The sequence below is a fragment of the Thermobia domestica genome, chromosome 9 (assembly GCF_964235325.1).
Source record: "Thermobia domestica chromosome 9, izTheDome1.hap1.1, whole genome shotgun sequence".
In the NCBI taxonomy this organism is placed as follows: Eukaryota; Metazoa; Arthropoda; class Insecta; order Zygentoma; family Lepismatidae; genus Thermobia; species Thermobia domestica.
Window position 1 is genome coordinate 229,410,615 of NC_137462.1, and position 26,816 is coordinate 229,437,430.

At 35.6% G+C, this 26,816-nt stretch overlaps 1 protein-coding gene across 7 annotated transcripts in view; it reads right to left on the reverse strand.

Annotated features, from left to right (window-relative positions):
• The window catches only part of LOC145660614 (putative ATP-dependent RNA helicase DHX35), a 589,276-nt gene that overhangs the window by 183,262 nt on the left and 379,198 nt on the right, over window positions 1-26,816 (reverse strand). The window lies entirely within an intron of this gene.

Genomic DNA, 26,816 nt, shown 5'->3' on the forward strand with positions numbered 1-26,816 from the left:
TTTAGCAAACGGATACGTAAATCCTCGATGGATAGGGTGTATGAATTATTACGAGCGTTCAAAGTTTAAAATTGAACAGATTTTGCGAAGTTTGAAGTTACCACTTTTTTAGATAGACGCTTTGTTTTTGTTATCGAGGGATTTTCATAGGTATCCAAAACAGTGGTGAGGTAAAAGCATACACTGATTGCAGGTAAGGGCACTTATTGGGAAGGGAGTAAAGGGTAATGGCATCTTACAACTTGCCTCCTGTTTGCCACAGAGTATCGATAAATTAATAAAATGTATTTTCTACCCCTATTCGACTGTATTATTATTCAAATATCACTTTTCTATTTGGCCACCTTCAAACTGAACCATGACATTTGACTCCGAAACGTTTTGCTAGAGAGCGAAATTCAATGAAGAACGTCATGGTATTCATAAGTAATCTTGTGATAATCTATATTGTGATGTTTTTTCCCTTCTGTAGATAAGAATGAGACCAATATTTTCTTAAAAGACTCTGTCACCAATGCATTGTTCTGTCCAGATAAGCTGTTCAACAAAAATTTTGCACTGAAGCGCACAACATAGTATCATATGTGGAAAACAAAAAATCAGTTTATTGTGAAAATGAAGTTAATCCAAATAAATCATCCACTACAGGCTGGCACTGATAGTGATAAAATCACGTGGAATTGGCGCTTCAAAGAAATTGTGCTGCGCCAGAGCGGTCGGCTGCGGAATTATCCTGAGCAGTAATCCGAACCTGTCGGGCTATGCTTATGCATTGCAGAAGACGGTGTTTCAATGCATTGTCGCTTGCCTTATATATATATATATATAAAACTTTTGAGCGAATTGAAATGCCGATCATGGGAAAATATTAGTCAAACTCCAAGGAATATGTCAAGATATTCAGTAAAAAAAAAAAAAAAAAAAAAAAAAAAAAAAAAAAAAAAAAAAAAAAGTGCGCTTAAAGCTGTGAAAAAGGTGGCTTTTATTCCGGAGAAAATCGATGTTTGCATACATTGTCGCTAGCTGATTGTTTTTTGGCCACATTTATCGCCGATTATCGTAAAATATTCCCTGAAGTTTGCACACTATTTTGCAACAACCGCCATTAAAATCAGTTGACAAATTAAATTTAAAAAAAAAAAATGCTAGTGATGAGATATTGAAACACCGTCTTTCAGTGAGGTGGAGTGGGTTTGGAGTCTCGTTCACGTTAATTCCGCTGCCAAGCATTTCAGAGACAAAAGTCATTATTCAATTTGAAGGTGGCCACACAGGAAAGTGCCATTTGAATGACAATACAGTCAAATAGGGCTGACAAATAAATTTTATCAGCCTATCGACCCGGTGTGACAAACAGAACGCAATTTGCAAGTTGTGAAACACATTACCCTTCACCTCCTCCATAATAAGTGGCCTGATCTTGCAAAATGCGTAATTTTGACCTCTCCACTGTGCTAGGCAACTAAGAAAACGTCCCGATACCAAAAATGAAATATGTATCTCAGAAATAGTTACTTCAAACCTTTTGCAAAATCTGTTCAATTTTGAATTTTGAACGCTCATAATTCGAACACGGTTCTGATCGAGGATGTCTTCGTTTGCGTAATTGTTTCACATGTAAAAACGAGTCGATTGAGCATAGTATCAATATGAAGTCAGAGTAACACTTCACGACCTTCCCTAGCAAGTTAGGGAATTTTTACTATTCAATGTTGTATATACTTGATTTCTAAAATTGAAATGTCGCCAATAAATATCGAACAAATGCTATTTATGCAAATATATATCGTTGTTGCTATTTATTTAATAGAAATGTTTTTTACATTTCAAAATTTAACAATTTTATAATATACACATATACATTGCCAACAATAATATTTTGCATGACATTATCATAATTTGAAGACTGATAAAATTTAAGGCTTTATATATATATCTATATATATAAAAGAGAACGTACAAAATTTTGTCCGCTCATCACGCTAATACGGCTGAACCAATTTCTTTCATTTTTGGGGGGTTATTAGGATTTGGACCCTAGATGGTTTTTATCATATCACTTTAATTTTTAATTACCAGTGTCTTGAGATAATTGACCATTCAAGTGTCCATAACGTACAAATCCTTTGTTATTAGTTCATCATAGGTAAAAATAAACGTATTTATATGCAACCCGCATGACCGTGTCACTCGGCGGGTTAACATAAATGACAGGCGATATACAGCGGAAAATAGCTTGAATCTTCTGTTTAAAATTTTTTAATTGATTTGCTTATTTTTACAGACACTTTTACAATATGCCAGCACCGGGATGACCGCAGCGAAGCGGGGCGGGTTAACATAAATGACAGGCGATATAATGTTAAGATTTACTGCAATCTTCTATGGTTTTTATCATATCACTTGAAAGCGAAAAAGTAAAAATTATCTAAGTAACAAAGTTTATTGCGTTCCGGGGTGACCGCAGCGAAGCGGGGTGAACGCTGCTAGTATATATATATATATATATATATACTATATAATATATATATATAATACAATATGATGGCTAATAATAATACAATAATAAATAATGCAATTTAAAAATAAGTGAATAAATAAAACGGCTCGATGCCTAGAGCGACACTTTCACCAACAAGTTCTGCGGATTTTTCGTGGGAAGCATCACACTAAACACTTCCAAATACATTGAGATCAATGTTTGAGAAAAGGTCAATGGTTCCTCGTAGAGAGATGATAGATAGTCCTTCAATATGTTCTATAGTGTTATTCATATCTTTCATTTTAATGTCTTACAGTAGGAATACTACTACTAGTTCTTTGCCTTTGGGTATGGTGTCGTGTATTGAGGCGATGTTGCCTGTTAGAAATGCAATACTTATTCTTTGTATAAGGAAGGTGCTTGCTCTGTCAACGCCAGATAACTGCGTGATCCGTCTGCCTATTTCTTTTATCAAGTTAATACCTTCTCTGCTCCATGAACCGCTGGATTCAATAGCGATAGTTACAAAATGTTATTTCGCAGTAAGATTACTGTATTTTCTCTTTTTTTTTTCGTTTCATTTCGGCTAGCTATATTTCCCACCTGTTGAAGAAAACGGGAGATTGAACATGTAAAGTCCAAAATTAGCGCTTTACCTCTGTCTCACGGTAAGAGAGCCATCCCATCTGTTTCCATCTGTCTTGCTACACCCAATGGATTCTCTTATTACAGGGATGCCGGCTGAGATTAGTGCTCTCATTATGTCATTAACATTTCAGTGGCGAGAGTGTCTATCTGCGCTTTTGGAACAAAAAGGCCATGTAAACCTTTTTTATTTACTTCGCTTTTGCATGCTTGACATTTGGGTTTTCACATATATATCTGCTCCCAGACGTAACGCAATTGATATTCGGAAGCATTCTTACTTAGGTGAAGGCTCAACGTGGGCGAAGGTAGGGCTTTGAGCCAAGCACTTGCTTCTAAGGAGGAAGTAGAAACTAGTCTGGCTTTGTCTTCTAAGTTGTCTGCCAACTGGAGTAAAAGGAGAGGTGTGATTTAATGATAGGCATATCCCATGTGATTTGTTTTGATGTGATGTTGATTTCGGGTAATTCTAAGCCAACTAATATTGACCAAGTTGTAGAGCAATCCTCAATCTCAGAAATTCTGTGAGAAATTATATCATGTTGGAGAAGTGATCCGATTGGGCATTTGGAACCATACAATGATGCCAAGAAGGCGGGAATAGCCATATCTAAGGTTTGTCGGATGCCTAATCCTCCAAAACTGATCGGAAGAGAAGCCTGTAGCCATACATTATGAGAGAAAGAAAAATGAAGGATGGATTCTAATCCAGATTTGATGGAGTTATCGTAATGTTAAGTAGATCATCTTCTCTCCAAGAAGGTGAACATCGTAGAAAATATAGTAATCTTTGGCACCGTATGTTTTTAATAAACAGAAAGCTGAGTGTGCCGACATTAATGACAATCTTGTGAAATAATTCTCCAGCTTGGCATCTTCTCAATTAATAAAGATCTCATTGGTTCGGAAGAAAGGGCAGAAACCAAAAGAAAAGCGTTTGAAGGCGCCATTAATTGAATGCCTGGAGCCACCTCATTAAACATAATGAAAAATACATTTGTCTGTTCTGGAGGTGGTTCCAGGGAGCTAATCTCACATTTGTAGTTGTTTAGTTGTAGGTCTATTAGAGATGGCTTTGTATCGGTATCATTTAATGTATTTAATATGGTATCCGAGTCTCCAGCTAAAGTGCCATCGTCTAAGTACCATATATTTAAATCTGTGTTGACGATTGGTTGTAGCGTTAAGGCAAATAATGCAGGACCTAAAGGGTCTTCTTGCTGAACTCCTCTTTGGAATAAGATAATGTCTATGCCATATAACAAATAACTGACTTGAGCATAACTCTGGAGCACGTAAGGATAGATGGATGAAAAATTGTCCTTAACGGCAGTGAGTATTGCATTCCGGTCTATTTTGTTAAAAGCATTTTTAAAATCAATCTTTAGGAAAGCATAGGTTTCTGATGAGGATAGGAGTAAGACATACGTGCAGCATGTGTTGCAACTTCAGCCCCTTGTTCAATGCCTACTCCTAGTCGGTGTGAAGAAAGGCGTTGAAGTAACTAACTTTTAATTCTCCAGCATATTATTTTAGAAGAAAGTCTTCTCCATGTGTTTCCTAGGGCAATTGGTCTAATCCCTCCACATTTATTTTTCAATGCAATAAGAGTAGGTCCAAAGAAAATTGGCCTTATTTCTACGCGTACATCTCCTGACAAAATCATGGAGAGAAACTCGCAAATGATCTTGGTAAGGCGATCTTTAGACTCATGAATATTGTAAAGAATTAAGTCCTTGAGAACTGAAGGGAGCATGCTGTCTATTCCTCCAGCTGAACCAGAAGGGAAGGATTTGAGCGCTTTGAGAAACTTGCTGGATAAAACTTTATTATCTGTAATATTTTGATCTGCTAAGTTAGGTGCAGGAAATGTAAAAGAGTTCGGACGATGTTTTTCTTTTAAGGACCTTAAAATAGCAGGATCTGATGGAGCAAAAGAATCCTGAGAAATAAGAAGTCTGACAGCACCATGTATGTCACCATCAGCAAGTTTATTTTCGATATGGTTAACGAAGATGTCGTTAGGTGATTTGTTAAGATTTCTGTTGCATTTGTCTTTGTTCTTCAGAAACTTAATTGAGTTCGTTCTATCGTCGTGAGAGCTACTTGACCAGAGTTGAACTCTCTGCTTCACCCATGTGGTTAGATTAGAAGTATTTTCGAATTGGGTAGGCATACAAAGAGTAATATAAGGAAATATTAGGGGTTACATGCACAGGACCGACACGGCGTAGGATCGACACGGCATAGGATCGACACGGCGTAGGATCGACACGGCATAGGATCGACACGGCGTAGGATCGACACGGCATAGGATCGACACGGCACAGAACCGAAACGGCACAGGATCGACACGGCATAGGATCGACAGCAGAACTTTCATACGATCGAAATAATAAAAAATACATTATTTTATAATTACGCAATATTAAGTAACAATTATTTTCTCAAGGATATATAGGAGAGAACCGTCATACGATCGAAACGGCATAGGAACGAAACGGCGTAGGATCGACACGGCATAGGACCGAAACGGCACAGGGCCGACACGGCACAGGATCGACACGGCACAGGACCGAAACGGCATAGGATCGACACGGCACAGGATCGACACGGCACAGGATCGACATTCTGTAGGGTGGTCAACACTTTCTGAAAATATCAATATCGCATATCCCTCACCTTGAATTTGTGGATATAAAAAATTGTAAGAATAAATAATTCTAAATGGTCTATTTTTAAAAAAATTATATATATATATATATATATATATATATATATATATATATATATATATATATATATATATATATATATATATATATATATACAAATTGTATAAAAATATTGTGCGTAATATATCCATGCCGTAATAAATACACCTTTAATTTTGTGATATTAAAAAAAATACGCTAAATAACTCCAATAGTTGATTCCAGGTTTTCAATACCGAATAAATAATATTATTTGTCTGATATTTTTATAATGCTGTAATTTTTTATGTATACTAAGTTGAAGTATGTACATGTAACTGCAATTTTAAAACTGTAGGCTTAGAATTTGCGTTTGGATTTTTTTTTTTTAAGCGAAGCAATGCACCTATGTTAAGTTGCCTCCTTTCAAATTTCGAATTGAAATCGGAAGCCAATCGTTTGTTTTTCGTTTGTTATTGACTTTTTTGAAGAAAAATAGTAAAAATCGTATCTTTCTTAAAACATAAAGAGATGTTTACAAAATAAAGTTGGTATATGGCCAAATTTACCCTTGTTCCTCCACTTAAAATTTTGATTGAAAATCAAAATCAATTGTTTGATATGCGTATGCTACTAATTATTTTGAAAAAGAATAGTCTGTTTCGAAAAACATAAAGAGTCTTTTCAAGAGAAATGGGTGATGGAATTTCATATTGGCTCCACTTTAAAGTCTCGAATCAAAACCGAAGCCAAGCGTTTCTTATTGGTTGTTTTTAAGAGCAAATCGCTTGTTTCGAAAAAATAGAGAAAGAGATTTACAAAATAAATTTAGAATGTGATCAAATTCAATCTGATTCCTTTACTTACAAATTTCGATTCAAGACCAAAATCAATCGTTTGATATGGATTTGTTGTTGCTTGTTTGGAAGAAAAGTAATTTGATTCGAAAAACGTAAGAATATAATTAAGAAATAATGTTGATGAAGGTGATTTGTTTCGGGGCGGTTTGCTTATTTTGAAGAAAAAATCACTTGTTTCAAAACAACCAGTAAAATATATCTATTTCCAGGATACATTTGGTGGTCAACTTCATACTGTTTTTTCTGCTTTTAAATATCGATTCGATACTCAAGCTAATAACATGTTTTCCTTTCTTATTGATTGGTTTGAAGAGGAAATAGTTTGTTTTGAAAATTATTAAGAGTCATTTACAAAATAAGGTTGGGTGGGCCAACTTTTTGGTGGTATTTCAAATTTCGATTTAAAATCAAACTCAATCATTTATTTTTCGTTCGTTATTGATTGTTTTGAAGAAAAACTAAGAACCATTAAAGAAATTTTTATAGTAAAGGTGGTCACCTTCACAGGGTTCCTGCACTTCAAATTTCGTTCAAAGCATAAAACGGTTCAAATAATAAGAGAAACACAATCAGTACTCTACGCAAATGTTTAGGGGGTTCAGGGGCTTTAGGAACACAAGTTTATATAATATCAAGTGTTTATATATATAAACGTGCTAATATGATAAACGTGCTTAATTTTGCATAATACCTTGCTCAAGGGGGGTTTCAAAGTCCTTAATCCCTTTACTTCAGTACGCCACTAAACATCAATTATAAGTCATTCGTTATCCAAATTGTACTTCTTGTACTGATTCAATCCTTAATTTTAAAGTTCAAAATTATATGAGCACTTATTATGCTATTGGAAAAGAGCACATATTTTATGACAGTGCAAGGTAGTTTCTTGTTTTAACAATTGAAAGAAAGGAAAACACCAATAAAAGTAATAATAATACCTGACACGAATTCCGATAGTAAATCATATTTTATTATCTTATTTGAAACTTTGAGAAAATTGAAGCTCTACACCGAATACAAATTGGATAATAAGCAATGCTTTATAATTGCTTGATAAATTTCAAATTGAGAACAAAGAGAGTGATACTGTTTAAAAGAAAGATTGGATAAAAACAAGAATTTTAGGAATGATCTAAAAAATGGATCAAAGTATTATGATCTTGGCTAATATTAATTTTTGGATCAGTTACCATAAAATATTCGAACGGTCTCTAAATCGAGTTTTCTCCAGATATGTAGTTCTCCAGGTATAAGGAGTAAAAGAAAAATTTCGATTAATTAAATATTTTGGATTTTTTTTTATAACGGGCCACAAAATTTTTGGACGGTCCCTAAATCGACTTTTCATATTTTTTACGCAATAAGCATATCACACTGAGTTAAGTGATATCTTGGGTTGGGTTACACTGTATGTAGTTCTCCATATATAAGACATACAATAAAATTATTGATTGAATGAAATATATTGGACTTTTTGGATCAGGGGCTACAAACGTTTGGACGGTCCCTAAATCAAGGTTTCGTATTACTTTCGGAATAAGCACATCATGCTGAGTTAAGTGATAGTTTTGGTTTGGCTGCACTATATGTAGTTCTTCAGATATAAGACGTACAAGATTTTTTTTTTATTGAATGAAATATATTAGATTTTTTGGATCAAGGGCAACAGAATTTTTGAATGGCCCCTAAATCGAGCTTTCGTTTTATTCAGGCACTAAGCACATCATACTGAGTTCAGTCATAGTTTAGGTTTGGGTACACTATATGTTGTTCTCCAGATATAAAGCCTACAAGAAATTTATTGTCTGAAATATATTGGATCTTTTGATCCAATAATAGTCCTTCATCCTCCATTTATACATTAAGCAAGTAACAGTATAACGTGTACATTACGTGATACACTTTGTATTTTATGGTGTGATGTTTAATAATAAATTATTAACAGAATACCCGTTCTTCGCACGGGGAGAATAGTTTCATTTTGAGCAAAAAGGGCAATGGAATCTGAGTATGGATTTAAACTGCATCGGGAGTGTTACTGTTCGTCTGAGTGACTCCAAATACTATTTCATCGACACTAATATCGGTATTATTTTTTATCATTATATATATAGTGTGTAACTTCATTAATGTAATGAACGTCTGGAGGTGATTCCTGGACTCGGAAGAAGAATTTAAATGAAACGAAGTCTTTAGCTTATCATAATTAAACTTCTATGTCAATGGTAACGGATGATCAATCAACGGCTTCCTGTTCAACTTAAGAGTGTGTAAAAATGAGAAAAAAATAACTTTGATCCAGAGTAGGTTTATAACGACTGTGCATAAGACAGTCAGGGGCAAAAGATCATGTACGATGAACTAGAGTATAAGGGATTCTTCACATAACAACAGTGATTCCCACAAATTATGTGAATATAATTTGAGCCAAAGTAAGCTAGATTAAAAGATTTCCTCCCCGTAATGCGTAAATCCGTGGAAGATAATAACTACGAGTACAGAAGGAATGAAATTCGACGATACTCAAGGTGTTGCGCGTGTTGCACAAGGAAAGAAAGAAATACAATTTCAAATTATCGATTTATTCTGTTTCGTACAAGGTAGGATAACTGTGAAATACTCAGAGGTACCTTCTACAGTATTTGCGCAATGCAGTATGTGTACACGAGACAGCTATGAAGAATAACAGTTCACAGTTTGATATTGTCGACCGTTGACCGCATTGCAAAGATGACATCGGCGGAGCAAATTTTTCCGCCTGTGATCAAGCACATCTGAAATTTCGTAGATGATTGCCGCAGCTATATTACATCGAGCTACAAGTTCTTCGACTGTCGTGGCCGGAGTTTCATACGTATCCCCGAAATAAAAAATCAAGCAGCGTGAGGTAGAATGAACGAGGTTGTCATAACACAGGTTTTTCTCTCCCAATCTGGGAATGTTTCATTTAGGTAAGTCTGCATATTCCTGTCAAAATGTGCAGGTGTACTATCATACTGAAATCACATCTGCTGTCTTATGTTCAAGGGCACATGTTCTATCAATTTTGGGAGACAATTACGTAAAAATAAAAGATACGTACTCCCACACAGGCAGACCGATAATAAATAAGATCCTACCACAAAATTATCCACCACACCACACCAAATTTCTGCTGCTGATCGTTTACTAGAGTTGCATGTGGGTTTTTACGCCATACACATGATAGTTTCAAGACGGTTTTGATCATTCGACGTACGCTGTCTTCAAGTTCAGCTGTCCATATGGGGCTATTTCCTCCGATTTCACGTACGAGAAACCGAAGGGACCCCTCTCTCGAAATCGAATATGGAGGCGTGGAAAAATACAAGGAAAGTTACTCTCTTTTGAGGGCGACGGTCACGATGTAAACGCCTCACTTCTGGGCTATTGCCCTTTGCTACTCCATAAATGAGTTGCATATCTGCCAGCTCGTGGACAGGGTAATCTTCCATCGCGCAGGCGTGTACAGGTTATCACAATCAATTTTACTTAAACACCAACGTCTACACTTTTACACGACCTTAAATACCTGGACACAACCCTCTACCGTTGAACACAACATTTCCCATCCTGTTATACAGCAATTACACGTGTAACAGTAGAGCATCTGACTATGTATATCACTCACAAGTTGCGTAGATGCTTATTACAACTCAGCTATGCTAACTGAAGCCATTCCACAATAAAACTTCAAGACAGCCTTCTGTAAGCCACTCGCAATTGGCACACAAGGGACGATAGTTCCGTAGGTATTCCTCCATGTAGGTATTCCATACAGCTCTAAGGTATGTACATTAGAATGTCGAAAAAAGACTATCCTTTTTTTAAAATGTACTTTCAACGAGCTTCCTTTGAGAAAATTTCTCCGGCAATGATAAAATCAAAATGTAAGTGGTCTACACTAGGATAGTATTTTGGTATATTCACAATAGCAATGAAGTTTTTCATAGCTCAGGGAAAAGTTGAGGTTTGCCAACTCGAAGGAAGGGGAAAACGCCATCAAAAGTATTCCTGGGAGAAGATTCATCTAACGGATAAATCAAGTATACTATTCCAGCGCACTTCTTGGTATCGTTATGCAACGTGTACAACATCCCTTGTTTCCCCACTTTTGTTGCTTCTGTGCACAGAAGTACCATATTCCACGGAATTACATATTACGAGGAAGAAACCGTTTAATGCAGCTTACTTTTGCCCCATATCTATTCACACAATATTTGGAAACCCTGGGTCATGTGGAGAATTCCTTGTACACTCGTTCATCACATATGATCTTTGCATTTTTCGATGTTATATTTATTTACATGCCGCCTGACTGTCCTATGCACAGTCGTTTTAAACCTAATCTGGATCAAAGTTATTTTTCCTTTTTCACACACTCTTGGACAGGAAGCCGTTCATTTATCATCCGTTACCATTAGCCTAGAAGATATAAGTGTGATACGTTAAAGACTTCGTTCCATTTAAAATCTTCTTCCGAGACGTCATTATGTACTGAGACAAAATAGATGAATCACACATGTGTATCTCTCTTTCTTTCGAATTCTGAGTGTTCTTCTAACTTGAACGATGCACTATTATATTTTAATGTTAAATCTTGTACTTGATTGATCATTTCTTCATTCAACGTTTGATAAAATACTCAAAGGAATACTCCAGTTTCTTTGGAAGTCATCCTTGCATCGTCACTGTACACTAATCGAATCTACGACTAAAAACAATGGACATTCTTCTGCCCGACTTCAATCCGACGTTTTGTTCATGAGTTATGGCGGTTTATACATTTTTCCGACAAATTTTCGGGTGTTACACCCAGGTTGTTGTATAGTTTTTGTTTTATTTCGGTGTCAGGAATCACCTAACGACGTTTGTTATATTAATTAAGTTACACCCTATATATATACGGGCGCCATTTTATGTATTAAAAAAACCAAATTTGTTTAGTAACGTAAATAGCTAAACTATGAAAACGTATTTACTAGAGAAACACTTTTTAGTTCTTGTAATAATTTTCTCTCAAACAAACTGAAGGTAAATATATACCAATAAATCAATACAGCTATATTTTAGAAAATGAAATGAAATCTTTGAGTTTTACGTCCCACGCTTATGCCGGTTAGGCTGAAGGAGACGGTGATTATGAGAAATGAATGAAATGGTGGAATGAAGAAAGTGGGAGGAAACGGGAGAACCCCGAGAATATCCACGCACACGGCGTTTATCGACCACAAAGTTCACTTGGCGGGAGCAGGGTTTGAACCCGAGACCCCATGCACCAGGGGTGAACGCTCTACCACTGACCCACCGCGGCTCCAGCTATATTTTAGAAATACAATAGGCACTGATTTTTCGAAGACTGCTCTAATACATAGGAACAATCAAATTTGTAAATAGAGTTTTCTTTTAAATAAAACAAACTGAATTGCTTAAACTGCGCTATATCGATTGGTTTCAGCATCTGATTTTTTAAAAATAAGTAATTAGCAGCACGAAAAATTCCTATATTATCTTCGAAAATAGACCTACATGTTAATTGCTTTACTGGCTTTATACATTTTTTTTTTTGAAAAAGTGATTGTAGGGGAAGATGGGGCTAGTTGCAACAATTTTCAGGTCTGTTTTTTTACTCGAAAATTATTATAGATATAAAAACTATATTGAGTGTACTAAAAGGTACATGCCTTAACTACATACCAAAAAAAGAGAAGTGCAAAACATCGAACGGCAGTTTTGATAGCATCCACTTTTTGAACTAAGTCCGACTGTTGACACTTGCCCCACCCATGGGGTAAATTGCAACATCATCTGGGGTAAGTTGCAACAATCGGACTTGATTCAGAAATTTAATGCTATCAAATCTACAGCTTGAACATCGCTTCACTCATTTTCACTGTGGCAGTCAATGTCTATAATCTATACAGATGTAGTACGGATTTCTCTCGTAACACGACCAATGAGACCACTTCTCACAACATAAACACTGTACCCAGTCTTCTTCTGTATCCTGTTCTTCGTACGGTTCTTCAGAAACCAAACAGACGACTTGAGAATAAATTCTTCTCAGCTGATGATTTTACGTTTTCGGTTGCTTTTAGATGCTTCTTTTTCATTTCGAAAGTACTTTTTTCTAGAGTGTTTGTAAGAATAGCACATCTCTTCCTTTTCCGAGCTGTCAGTTTTCTAGTTCCAGATTTTGGATAGAACCATACATGTTCAGGAGATCATCTGAAGGATTCTACACTATCTTCTTAGATGCATTTGCAGGTGATCCATGAAGCTCACTTTGACCTGCAGTCTGAAGTTCTAACTGAGAAGATGAAAGGAAACAACTACTACTAGGCACTGCAAGCAATAAGCCATCACTGTTGTCCTATAATAATAATAATAATAATAATAATAATAATAATAATAATAATAATAATAATAATAATAATGGAATAATAATAATACTCTTAGTTTTATTACCAACAACAATTGTTATTATAACAATGCTTAACCGCAAAAATTTCTATTTCAATGGCATGCGGCATGTTGCAACAGATGTTGCAAGTTACCCCATCGAAATATTTATATATAAAAGCTTTCCTCCCCACTAAATAGCAGGTAACATGGGAACAGAAATATAATGTCATTGTACTTCAACTGTTATACTATTTGGGTACTACATCTTACTTATTGTTATTACATATATGTAAGGAGTAGTTAGTGCTCTCAAATGGGTCATGTCGGGTCGGGTCAACTCGCGTCGGGTTGTCGTGTCGGGTCAGTCGGGTCAGCTCAAGTCGGGTTGTCGTGTCGGGTCAGCTCGGGTCGGGTTGTCGGATCGGGGTCAATCGGGTCAGCTCGGGTCGGTTTGTCGGGTCGGGTCAATCGTGTCAGCTCGGGTCGGGTTGTCGGGTCAGGCCAATCGGGTCGGGTTATCGGGTCTGGTCAATAGGGTCAGCTCGGGTCGGGTTGTCGGGTCGGGTTAGTCGGGTCGAGTTGTAGAGTCGGGTCAATCGGGTCAGCTCGGGTCGGGTTGTCGGGTCAGGTCAATCGGATCGGATCACTGGTCGGGTCACTCGGGTCGGGTCGGGTCAGTCAATTCTAGTCACGGGTCGGGTCGGGTCGGTCTTGAACCCGACCCGACCCGTTGAGAGCACTAGCTATAGTAAAGAAGGAAATGGTACCAGGTTATGCGTACGCTGATGATGTAAATTTAATAGGGGATGATGGGAGAACAATAGAAAGAAATGCAAAGGTCTTATTAAACGCTTGCAGGACAAGGGTTTAGAAGTAAATGCAGACAAAACTAAATACATGGAAGTGAGTTGGGAACGTAATACGGCCAATTATGAATGCGTTAAAATATTAAATAATACTTCTGATAAAGTGGATACTTTCAAATATCTAGGATAACGAAAATCATTTTCACGAAGAAATTAAATGTCAACTAAAACAGGGAATTAGTGTTATTATTCAGTTCAAAATCTCTTGTCGTTGCGAATTCAGTCGAGGAGTTTGAGGCTTAAAATATATAAAACAGTAATCATACCTGTTGTTCTGTATGGTTTCGAAACATGGTCGCTTATTCTGAGGGAAGAACATAGACTGAAAGTATTTGAGAACAAGATGCTCAGACGAATATTCGGACCCAAGAGGAATGGCGGAAACTTCATAACGAGGAACTACATAAATTATACGGCTTACCAAACATTGTTAGGATCATTAACTCTAGGAGGCTTAGGTGGGCAGGACATATAGCCAGGCAGGGGTGAATTCAGGGGGTGGCCCGGGGGAATCTCCCCCCGAAGAAAATTCATCCCCCCCCGGAGAAATTAAAAAAAAATTCAGTCACAAAATGTAGAAATTTGCTTTTCTTTTCGTGCACGTGCAGACAAAATCCGATCTCTCAATATACATATAAATGACGCAGACCCATTCTATATAAGTATTAAGCATATAACATGTAAGATAGAATACCAAATAGCAGCGGCGGCTGGTACTAATGTTGCATGGTTGTGCAACCGGACATTTTTTTAATACTTAAAATATTTTTAAGTATTAAAGTAGTGTATCAGTGAAAAATAAACCTTTGATCTTGAGCGCAAAACAGTATTGATGCATTTCTGAAAAAAGTCAATTAAAAAACGGAAAGAAAGAGATGATTTACATTTCCAGTGGCAGCCAACGTTGTCACTGGAAGCAGTAACATTGAGCATATGGCAGCGAGCTCCTATTTCTTAACATGGAGAAATGGATTTATTCTTGCATCGCTCCTATCTTCCCGTATTGCTCTCTTGCGATTGCATTTTCTCCCGCAACTGGTCAGCTTCTGTAATAGTTACGAATTCCTCCGCTTAGCAGCGCTTGACTCAATTGATAGGGTGAGAGAGATACAGAGAATCTTTATTAAGCCTATTACTAATATTACATATTAATATTAGCAATAATAATAATGATAACTAAATTCATGGCGCAACAGCCTGTAGAAGGCATGGACTTATGGCACTCATTTCTGTGGGGTAATGTGTTTATAGGTCTGCACGGGCTCGGGCTACTATGATAACCGTAATGGGGCTAGCCATACTGAGAGCTTTATACAGTTCTACCTGAGTTAGAGCGGCAACGCCGGAATCTGGTTACAATGAAGGATTTATGGTAGGGACAAGTAAACCCTTAGATCTTTACTTACTATATATATATATATATATATATATATATATATATATATATATATATATATATATATATATAGATAGATATAGATAGATAGATAGATAGATAGATATAGAGATAGATAGATATAGAGATAGATAGATAGATAGATAGATAGATAGATAGATAGATAGATAGATAGATAGATAGATAGATAGATAGATAGATAGATAGATAGATAGATAGATATCGAGTGTTGCAAAATAAGTGTTACAACTCTTGAGAGGTGACTCCTGCCACTGAGACAAGAAAAAAAGTTCTCTTGAACTTTCGGCTATCGGACATAGTTTCGGATCTACAAAGCGTGGAAAAATGAGTTTCGGACGCCAATAGTTCGGAAACTAACCAACATAAAGAGGGCGGGTAAAAAATTCACTGAAGAAGTCATACCTGCTCCATTGAATTTTGCATGTTTCACAATCCTACCATGCACGCGCAAGGGTTCCCCAAAGGAACGTAGGGAGTCCCGGATAATCTTCCAAGTGAAACTTGGTCTAAATGGATATGAATTGATAAGCTTGTACCAGGTAACAATAATTCGTTTGTATTAAGTCGATATCTGGAACAAATATAAAATGGCGGACACCATGCCCGGTGTGTGTGGTTGCATAATCGCCAGGTGTGGATGCCGGACAACAGTGATGTTCTGAGTATTAAGTATAGCGAATTTGTACTCAAATGCTCTAGAAAGACATCTGCAATGTCGGTAGAGTATAACAGTGAAACAGGGTGATTCAAATGTGTGGAAACACTTTACGAAAAATCCCCAGAATGCACTCATACTCAGTAAACGTGAGTTCAAATCGTCGGAAATGTAAGGATTAGCGTCAAGAACATGAAAGCCATTGCCAATTCATCAATAATATTCCCTCAAACTGATGCCATGTGATGTGCACGGTTGCATACCAATAAGGATGCGATAACTGAAGCCAAGTTACTTTACATATATATGATTGTTATTAGTAAGAAGATAAATAAGAAAATAATCAGGCAGTATATTATAAGGAAAGAACATTAATGATCATAACGAAGGATTAGGTATAGAATGCACGATACGTATGATATAGTAATGGGCGTGAATGATGTGGCGAGATGCATACACAGGACAACACGTGGGTGATATTAGTTAGACAAATAAGCTTATCTTTAGCCTAGAGGCTGCTCTATTCAATGATGAAAATGAATGAGTCCCATGTTAGTAAATAATGGTAATCACTGTGCTGGAAATGATGGGTGAATGAGAGGAAAATGTTCATGAATGACGTAATCGGCGATGATAAGTAAAGAGGGATCTAACGGTGGTAGATTATAGGAGCGAAAGTGGAGAATGATAGTAACGGTGAGGTGTTGGGTGAAATGCTAAATAACGCATTGTATCCTGAAGTAAAGGATGTCGGTTTTCCAAACGTCTGGTGATATATGTTAGCCGAAGTTTTCCAAGAAAGTATTGTAAGGTCGGAAAGGTAATTTGGCGGAGTGTGCAATTAAAACAGTTATCGTGGAATATGAAAAGAACACGAGAAGCTGACTTCCAACACGAGGCCGAAACGTGTAAGTAGCCAGTAATGAAATTTAATGCATAAATGATATATTTACTCTTAAAACAATTCTAAGCGATATAGCCCAAGACTTATCCTATGTCTGGCGTGTTATTTCAAATCATTTTGCTAATATGATAATCTTTGTAAGTCAAACAAAATATCTATTATTATTTTAAACTCTGTTAAACTAACCTTTGTGACACACAGAGTTTGACCCTGGTTTAGCAGATACACAGTAGTGACCAACAGATTCCCTTTTGTTGTATGTATACCTTATGTAAATAAACTATCATCATCATTATATATTTTCTCAATTATTCCATTTTGCAATTGTTAAATAAGATTAACAAAAGGTTGTAAGAACTAATAGCGTTATATTAACAAAGGTTCACCAAGTAGTTTATAAAATAATATCGTCCTTATTTGTAATGGAATTGCAGGGGCTTATCGCCCAGCCTTGTTAGGAAGAAGAAGCATATACAGTTTATTGCATTGCAGATAGCATACCCTACAGGGAAATAAAATCATAGGTCACACTCTATCACTGTACTACCAAACCAAACTAGTAATATTCCAAGACAAGAACCATTGTCTTGTTCTAAAAATAACACTAGACTAGTAAGTGATAACACAATACGTGTACAGAAACCAATACATAGTCATTCAGGGTATAGCCAGCAAGTTTTTCTAGAGGGCCTTCATTTTTACAAACTAAAAACAAATCAAAAGTTTCTTTCAAGATTATGAAAGAATTAATAACACATAGATACATATGTATTTCAGAAGTACATATTATTATTATTATTATTATTATTATTATTATTATTATTATTATTATTATTATTATTATTATTATTATTATTATTATTATATTATTATTATTATTATTATTGTTATTAATATTTAGTAGTAGTAGTAGTAGTAGTAGTAGTAGTATAGTAGTAGTAGTAGAAGTAGTATATTTCATATATGCTACATTTCTGAGACTTGAGTCTTGATAGTACGTGAAGTTTAAGTCAAAGGTTATGTTACGGACGGCAAATGATGGCTTAACACCAAAAACATATTCTGGCCGGGACCGGAGGTTAGTCTGTTTTATGTTTATTAAACGTGTTTAATAATTACAGCAAATGAAATATGTTTATAATAGAATGTGAAAGAATACAGTTTTAAAAGAATTAAACTACGTCAACATGTTAAAATAATTAAAAGAACCTAATTCATCAGCCACTTTGTACTCTCGTTTGCTTAACTGGATGAACCGAGGCCTAAAGGAAAAAGAGTTTTCTGCCCAAATCTCATAAGCAGTGGGATATTTTAATATTATAGAAACTGACCCTCCTTTCGCTTAGAAGTGTAATTTTCAAGACGCTGAAACATATAGTATTTTATTACTTTTAGTTAAAAGTTCAAATGCCGAGTTTCACGCATCTAGCTTAAACAAATCCTTCCTTAATTTATTTACATATTTTCTGAGTAAGTAATGGGGAAATCGAACATAAAAAAATGTGCTCCCTTTGCTCTTTCCCTTTTATGTGTTCAATTTTCAATTTTCAATTTTCAGTTTTTTTTTTTAATAGGAAAGCTTATATGCCAAGTTTTATTTTACTAGCTTTAGAAACTTGCGAGATACACTACCCTTTAAAAAAATCTTACCCCACCCTTTTTACGATACTTATTTCCAAAAATTCTTTCTTATGTACTGCTTTCATAAGAAAATTATATTTTATAACTAAAATTTATCGACTCTACTTGTAGTAGTATGCCCAAAAATCACTCATCTTTACTCTTTTATATAAGAGTACAGAAGATAAATACAGTCAAACAAATGGACTTCCATGAACAGTTTCCGATTTCTTATAACTAACTTATTCGTACATTTCCCACAAGCTGTGGTTTTAAATTTACGCTCTGTCAAGGTCCAGGTTTCAAAAAGGAAGTAACTGGAAATACAATAATATTATGTATTTATGTACATGTGTAATATGTATAAATTTATTGTCTTATTGAAGCTTTTGTAATCTGAAAATAAACTTTTGATTTGCTTTTAATATATAAAAATCAAGCTCCCCTAGAAAAAATTGCAGGCTACACCCCTAAATGACTATGTAGTAATTTCTGCAAAAATGGCACACGACCTAAAATTTAGGTCTAGTGCCTATATTTTTAGGACTTGTGCCGTTTAGAACTTATGAATGTCACCCAATGTATTGCATAGTAAATGTTCTTTGTTCAATTTTAAATTTACTGCGTTCTTTATGTATACCGTTGGTATTTAATGTTCACTCGTGAAATGTCTAGTGAGCTTTTGTCTTAATTAAGTAAACTTTGGTGGATTTTTGTCTTACTCTTAATAAAATTCGCTCCACACAGTATATATTGAAATTCTGAATGTTTTCTTGCTTTCAGAAGTCTGGTAAAATATGCTTTTTAAACATTTTTTCAATTTTTTATTTATTTATTTTTGTTTTAGGAATTTGTCTTGGGATTCTCGTATCTCCATTCGAAAGAAACGAATTTCTTAACTAATTATGTAATTAATTCTTAGAATGAAATAAGTTGTATTATGTAATTCACGTATAAGTGCAGAACAGATAGTGATAATAATAATCTTAGTAGTACAAATATAGTTGTTATTGTTGGAATTAGCTACGTTCGTGACATTATTGCCAACTAGTTGCTGCATCGTCGCAATTTCGTGGGGTGGTGGCGAATTTCAGAACTAAAGCAAGTGAATGAAAAAGGCACAAGACCTAAACGGCACAAGTCCTAAAAGGCAGAAGTCCTAAACGCCAGAAGTCCTAAAAATCATATCGCGGCACAAGTCCTAAACGGCAGAAATCCTAAAAATCATACCGTGCCACAAGTCCTAAACTGCAGAAGTACTAAAATTCAGGTCTAGTGCCTATATTTTTAGGAGTTCTGGCGTTTAGGACTTCTGGATGACACCCAACACATCATGCTGCCTCAGTGATGGTTTGGTGGGGAGTGAGCTACTCAAGCACAACCCAGCTGTATTTTTGCGAACAAGGTGTTAAAACATCTGCCAAGGTATACCAGAACACAGTGCTAACACCTATAGTGTAACCACTATCTGCTACCATGTTCCCTGGAGAAAGGTGGACCTTCCAACAGGATTCCGCTCCAGGCCACACAGCGAAACCAACTTAGGACTGGCTGGCGCGGAACGTCCCTCACTTCATTTCTACCATTGATTGGCCTTCTAGCAGCCCGGATCTTAACCCGTTGGACTACAAACTTTGGGCAGTACTTCAGGCAAAGGTCTGCCATAAACGGCATCCATCTGTCGACAGTCAGAAACAATCTTGGCCCGAGCAGTGAACAATTTTCCCATGGACAGTTTTGGGTAAGTTACATGTAAAAATGTAACGCGTTACAAGTTACTTTACTTTTTCCTAAAATGTAACGCGTTACTTGCCCCCAAAAAGTAACTGTTACTTTACTTCGAAAGTAACGCGTTACTTTTAGGTCTGAAACTTAGAATATGTGAACAAATGTTATCACTTCAATTTTCCGTACTACTATTACTATCGCTTTTATTATTATTATTATTATTATTATTATTATTATTATTATTATTATTATTATTATTATTATTATTATTATTATTATTATTATTGCCCTTTCTGAATTGCTTTATGTAAATGCAAGGACACATTTTTACTTGACAGCTATAAGTTATGAATATTTTCATATAAGGTAACATTGGCTAAAATGCCATACTGCGTTACTCGTACGGATGGGCTAGGGTAACCAGACGTACTGATTTTCGCAGTACAGTACTGTTTTTCAAAGAGCTGTCCTGCGTGTTGCGAAGATGTCTAGGAAATCGAGAAATATCCTTCTTCTTTAAAATGTCCTGCGAAATGTCCAGAGTTAATTTATTTGCAATATCTTAATGTTTCATTCTTTATTCACAATATTTTGAATCAAACACACTCTTTTCCTGAATGATGAACCGCTGTGTTTTTTAACACTCCTCAGAAGACTAGGGATGGAGAACAATCAACAAACCATTTTTTACAATACATCGCTTTTACTGAGAAGGCCTTGTTGAGATATCGGTAAAGTAGGAAAGGTTTCTTATTGAACTTATGACAGTGATGCTAACCAAGTTAAATAGAAGTTCCTTTGTGCCGGTCTAAATTTTCTTTCATTTCTTAAAATAATACCACGCTTCGAAATTTATTATTATTATTGTTATTATTATTATTTAGCCCAACACGAACTTTGACTGTACGTTCATAAAATAAACCAATTTGTTATTCATCAAAGCATTTGGAGTTGTGTTTAATTCCTTTAATAATTTTGTTCAGTGCTTCTTCTTAACAAAAATGTTCATTAACTTAAGGTTAACATTAATTGAAATAATGATATGCGTATTGCCGACGCAGTAAGATATCATATACAGTACTATTATACTTGTGTCCTACTTTTCGATTGTTAGAATGTGGTCATCCTACGATGGGCACGAGTGAGTACGAGCGAGTATTCTTTGAAACTCGATTCGACTAAAAACAGACATCTTTGAACGCGATTCGAAAAATTTCCTCCAACTCGACTCGAATTCGGGTCGAGTCGAACCAAATCTGGTTTGTAGTTTCGAGTATTCTCTTCAAGTATCTTGCATAGACAATATAGGTTATCAATGATACTAGTACTACTACTAGTACAACTTTTATTATTAATAATAATAATAATAAATAATAATTATAATTATAATTATAACAACACTGTGTTTAAACATGAAAGAAACGCGGTCTGTGTTTGAATACTAAAAAACTAGTTGATTGCTAACCTCGGTAGTCGTGAATTCTAGGAGTCAAGGATATTGTTCACGAGCTTGTAAATTTGGGTTGAGGGTTTAGGTTGAGTATTCGGGCTCGAGCCAAACATTGTTAAAAGTTATAGGGCACTGGCCAAATATCTTCAAAACTGTTCGGCCCGGGTTTACAATTGTAAACAACTTGAGCAGCTGGGCTCACAGCTCACTCACTATGGACCCGAACCGAGAAGTGAGCCGAGCCAACAGCTCACCGAACCGTGTCAGCAAGAGCCTTCGGCCCAGATGAGCCGAACCGAGCAGATGGTTCATCCAACCAAGCCAGCTCGAGCCGATGGTTCACCCCAAGTGAACCGGCTCGAGCCATCGGCTCAGTTATTACTTCCCAACTGAGCTTCTTATTAAAAAAGTATCTTGTGGTCTCGATATCGAGACGAGAAGACATGCGAGCATGTTTCCTCTAGTGAGCAACATTAAAAGTATTCCATATTACTACTTAGCTTACATTTCTCATGGCTTTCGCTTTCTAGTGGAATCAGGCCATGATTTCAAAACAAGTTAAAACGTAATAATAATAATAATAATAATAATAATAATAATAATAATAAAAATAATAATAATAATAATAATAATAATAATAATAATAATAATAATAATAATAATAATTATTATTATTATTATTATTATTATTATTATTATTATTATCATTATTATTATTATAAATATAAGTATTCCATACATATAGAAATGCTTTTGACCAAGCACACAAGAAATTATATTTTGTCCATTTAGCACTATCATTCTTTTGTCACTCACAATTATTAATATTCATATAGTAAATATCTTATAATTCTTATATTTTAAAATCAATTGACAGGTCTCTGATGCTTTTATGAGAAATAAATATTTGGTTTTATAGATACTACGCAGTGGGGATGATCGTGCGTCGTTTCGGTCCTATGCCGTGTCGATCCTGTGCCGTGTCGATCCTGTGCCGTTTCGTTCCTATGCCGTGTCGATCCTGTGCCGTGTCGATCCTGTGCCGTGTCGATCCTGTGCCGTTTCGTTCCTATGCCGTGTCGGCTCTATGCCGTTTCGATCGTACGTATTCTATGCATATAACTTGCACAGGCATAGAATCGACAGGAGTTTATAATTTGTAAGAGCAAAGATTAAACAGATAATAAAAATATTATTTTTTTAGGCACATGATTAAAAGTTAAATTATTTCAGAGCAGCGGCGTGAGAGCAAAACGGCACAGGATCGACACGGCATAGGATCGACACGGCATAGGACCGAAACGGCACAGGATCGACACGGCACAGGACCGAAACAGGTTTCTGAGCTGAATTGTCGGTCGTATGCCGTGTCGATCCTGTGCCGTGTCGATCCTGTGCCGCATCCCCAATATTAGGAGTTCGGTCCAATCTTCAATATTATTTGAAGCGACAGTGTTCTGGAGAATTTCGATAAGAGCTTCCGTCATTGCATGTTTTGCTCCTCGAGGAACTTGCCGAAGAATAGGCACTGATGATTTTCGGCTTCCCAAACTATCAATAAATTTTGAACTTACAGTCTCCCCAAGAGGGAAGTTATCATTTGAATTCAAGTCTTCATTGTTTGAAATAATACTAGTTGAAGAATGTCTCACATAAAAGTCAGATGCTCTCTTTTCGTTATGATATTTGCTGTTGTGAATAATCAATCCTCTTGAGTTGAAGTATTTATTACATTTGGAGGAAAGGACATCTCTAGAATTAAAACTAATTTCAGTAGATATGCAAGAGATATGTTTAGACTGATTGATCACTGTATCTTTATTGTTGGAATATTTAAACTTAGGCTTGAATTAAAATGTTATTGTTGAAAAATTCGAAATTCTTTCTTTCTTTTAACAAGCAATAACTGACATGTATTTTGTACGATTAAACAAAATATGAAAACAATACAAAATGAACAAAATCCACTGTGTTCCATCAACACTCACACAGGACAAGGCACTGAACAAAGAAGACAACTCCCATTACACAAAAATGCAATAAACGATAAAAGATAGATGACACCAAACTCATTCCCAGTGCCGATTAGTGTTTGCAAATCATGAAATGTCTTCGGAGTCATCGGAACATGTAGAATGCTAAATCTTAACGCTCTAGTCATAAATAAACCACACTTTCACACTCGAAATGAACTAAATTCACGAAGCGATTCAAAAGCACGTCTATACTCTTTAACAGTAACATAAATTTTACTAATACATTGTATATAGAATTAATCCCATTCATTTCAAATTTTACTTAATGGAATCTGACAGGGACGCGAACAAGAACTTTGAGAAAAGTTTCAAAAACTAATACACTTCAGTAGGACTCGAACCAACGACTGATGATGCTTCCGATAACAAATGTCTACAAGAAAAATTCGGCTTCTTATCACAAAGTATTCTTATGGCTTTCTTCTGAATTTTGAAAACATTAAATCTCTGACTTGAATTTCCCCAGAACAGATTGTTGCTTCGACGAATCATATTTGGTTTTGCCATCTGTGAAATTTCATATTCGCTCATCACTACCATATAAATTATCACGATTAATGTAAAATTTCCGGAAATTTTGAACCAGCTGGTAAAAAACCGTTTTTTTTTTTCGGAAAAATTTGAAAAATTGGGAAAATAACAAAAATCTTTGTATTAGGTTGGTTTTTCTAGTAATGGAACTTTTTTTTTCTTGTTGTTGTTTTTGAATGCACGAAATATGTAAGTTGAGTAATTTCAATATTGTGAATATTAAAAAAACACTCGAAAATAAAACGGTTCTAATTATTCTTAGAAATTAATAGTCTGCACCCATTTCCTTTATGTGCCTTTTAGTCGTTTACTCCTGGTTGTGCTTTAATTACAGAACTTTTACAATCGCATACACGTCTACCACCATGAAGCGTTCTGTTGCAACAAATAAGGCTCTTGAATGAAACTGAGTTCTTAATGTGCTCTTTGATCTGATGAAATTTTGTTAATTTTAACCAAATTACTTCTTAATCGAAAGAGCAGTAGGCAAATTTCACTATTACTCATGCACTAAAACATATAATTACTATTATTTAATATTCAAATACAGACTTTAACATAAACTTTATGTACAACACTTTGCACGTAAACAAATCCCTGTTTTCTAGTGTGACAAATTATCTATACCGTAAGACGGGGAACAAGATTTAAGGAATTTTAAAGAGAATCGCATGTAACTTAAAAACGTAATGATTTACAACACTGTATTCTAAGCACATAATAGCTAGATATATAAGGAAAACATTAGTGCCAGTTCATTAATAAATATTCAGTATGACCATAGTTATTGAAATATAAACTTTGGTGCAAAGATACCCCGTAGCTGGGGATACTTTGCACAACATACAAAAAAAAAAAAAAAAAAAAAAGTATGTTCAACAGACAAACATAACGTTTCTGAGCAATGATTTCCTTTCAATGTTTATAAAATTTACTTTCTACACAAAACTGCTTTCAGTCGACAAATATTGATATTAGAATGAGAGTACCGGTATCGATATTTAGTTTGAATTACCAATATTTGTAAAGAAAATCATGTATTTTCTGGTACCGACACAGGAACCACATTCTGATAGTTTAGCGTATGTCCCACAAAAATTTCAACTCAGGACCAGAAAAAAAATCCCCGTGAACTGATTTGCCTTCGTTATTCCTTATGTTCAAAAATATCATCCCAACCGTAATCAGTGAAATATTTACGGGTTTGGGGCTTTCAAGCTAAAGTCCACCCAAATTGCATAATTAAAAAAAAAAAAAAATCTTATGTTAGTCATTCGTATGTGTATAAGCTTCAAGTCCTCCCCTCTCCAAAAGTCTAGTGATTTCTAAAAAAACGAAGCCTTTTTGAGTGAAGCTTTTCTCAAATTATTTTTCTGGATCCACCACTGTTCATAATTTATTTTCCAACAAGAACCTCATTCCGGCATCTAACTAGATAGGAAATTTACATAAATTTAGAATGCAGGAGGTACCAGTAGTAATAATTTCCTATCTACGCGGTATTTTGGACCGGTGCAAAGTAACCCTGAGTAGAGGCTGAAAGCACCTTCTCCCAGTTTTACTTTTTTTTATGACTTCAAAACGTTTCACTTTTCAATTTCAATTATTGGATCAGAGTTCCATCATACACAGTAGTATTCTACACAATAGGCTTAACTTTGACGGAAATTCTTGTACGTGTGCTACCTCCAAAGTTCGTCCCCCAATTACTAATTCACGATTCCTCGTTTAAAGGAATTATCCCGAGCACCAAACTGGTGTCTACAGATTAAAAGCGGCTCATTTAACATCTGTGAGCATCCAGGAGGAATAGCATAGTTGAATAAAACAGAAAAAATGAATAAACGAGGCCCCAAAGAATGTCTCTCTCTAAGCAAAGTACCGAGTCCGGTTCAGATGTATCAGATTTAAACAAAACTTCAACACACCAAAAACAACAATCAAATAGGTAGATCCAGAAAATACAAATGGGAAGTTAATATAAGAAAGGATTCATACTAATAATAATAATAAAAAAAAAATCTCGAATCGTTTACTAGGAAGTAAAAGAATCCAGCCCTTTATAGGAGAGAACCATTTATCGCACATATCTCCCAAAATTGGCCGAAGAATACTAAACGAATTGTTATTTTAACGAAAAAATTATCCAATTTTGCCTCCTAAGTGAGGTGTCAATCGGGACTTGAACCCCTTGCCTCTCCTCCCTCTAAAGGAGTGTCCTGGCCCCAAAGCCAGGTAAAAAAAAAAAAAAAAAGTTCAGCGACTTACTTTGCATCCCCCTTCACACAACCCTCTTGCTGTGTGGTACAGTTTAAGGCCAACAATCTCCGTATCCCCCCAGACTCTTTTCCTCTTAAGAGTGTTGTGGTCTGAAATTATGTCAAACTATACTTTTTTCATCACGGCAATACAGCCCTCTTGCTGTACCATGTCAATCTCTAGCCGCCTCTTCGACCGAGAATCTGAGAATTCCAGAAAAGAGATCCCATCCCCTCTTTGGACAAAA